This window comes from Hordeum vulgare, chromosome 6H (assembly GCF_904849725.1).
Source record: "Hordeum vulgare subsp. vulgare chromosome 6H, MorexV3_pseudomolecules_assembly, whole genome shotgun sequence".
NCBI lineage: Eukaryota > Viridiplantae > Streptophyta > Magnoliopsida > Poales > Poaceae > Hordeum > Hordeum vulgare.
The window spans coordinates 67,178,105-67,179,580 of record NC_058523.1 but is presented as its reverse complement, the minus strand read 5'-3'; positions in this window follow the sequence as shown (position 1 = coordinate 67,179,580).

The following is a 1,476-nucleotide window of genomic DNA, read 5'->3' as shown; positions in this document are numbered from 1 at the left end:
GGCCGAGGCCTGGTCGGCGCGCTCCTGGGCCAGGGAGCCAGCAGGGGGGGAGGGGCGAGGGGACCTGGGCCGGCTCGGGATCTCGCTGGGCCGGGCAAGGCAAAGCGGCCCAGCTTTGGCGGAGCTGTCCAGGAGCTGGCGACGCGCTGGATCTGGTAGTCGTCCTCCTCTGCTCGATCCTGACGCCACCACGGCATGTCGGCACCGGAGGTCCGGCTACGGAGCGGTTGCTGTGGACCACCAACGACGACGGGAGACCGGAGGGCAGCGGCGCTTCGCGGATCTGGAACGGGAGGCTTCAGGGTGGCCGGCGACGGGGACCTCGGGAGGACGGTGCGGCGCTCCGGCGACGAGCACGGGCACCGGCGGGAGGCGGCGCGACGGGAGGACGGCGGGGACTGCGGAAGAAGTGCTCCGGCGAGAGGAGGGGCGCCGGTGGTGTTCTCGGCGACTGGGGCACATTGCTGGCCGGCGTAGGATAGCTCCCGCGAGGAGCAGCGCTCGGGGTTGCCTCCCCTCGGGCAGAGCAGGCGAGCAGGCGCCGGCGGCGGCTTGTTCTGGGCCCGAGAGGGCCGGATCTGGGCTCGCGGGCCCGCGGCGGCTGAGGCGCTGGAGGAGAGAGAGAGGTGGGACTGGGCTGGCGGCGAGGTTAGGTGGGCGCAGTTTTCGAGGGAGAGAGAGAGGTTGTCTAAAATGATCTAGGGGTCTATTGATAGACAAAGGGGGGCTAGATTTAGCAGAATTTCGCCCCGGTTTCAACCATGCGGTCATAATCGAATAGTTCCGAACGCGGGATGGACTAAGTGGCCATGTCAGGTAGGTTAGCCAGGGAAGAGAGGGAAACGGTGCGGCGCAGCAACGCGATTTTTAAAACACCGATAAACATCCGACGATAGACCGAGTACGGTGGCGCTACGGTCGACCGTTCGGGTACCAGACGGACTCCGATTGTGACGTAATCTGACAGGCGGCCTACCTATATTAAAATAAGACCACACGTCAAATTCCAACCCAATCAGAGAAAGTTTTAAACACACTTTTAAAAACAGAGTTGATGATGCCGCGGGCGCATGCGTGTGCGGTCGGGCTGAGAACGGGCAACGACGAGAACCGGCAACTAACAACGGATGCTAGTTTTGAAAACTGGCGGCAATGGGACGCCGATGCAATGTAGATGATGCGCATGATGAGATGATGCTGCGGCAAATAAAAATAACCACACGACGAAAACGGAAATAAAGGGGAATCTTCTGGAACGTCGGTCTCGGGCAGTCACAGAAACCGTGATACTTCGAAAGAGATTGTCCATTTTGTACACGGAGTTCATCCAGTTTTTGCCGTAACCCTATCTAATTTCTTGCACATGCTATGTGGGTGAAATGATAATACCATGCCAACTTGGAACCTTTTCAGAGTTCATTTCAAATGCTTTTCAATTTCATGGTCTTAAAGCTCAAAATAATCAGTAAATGCATG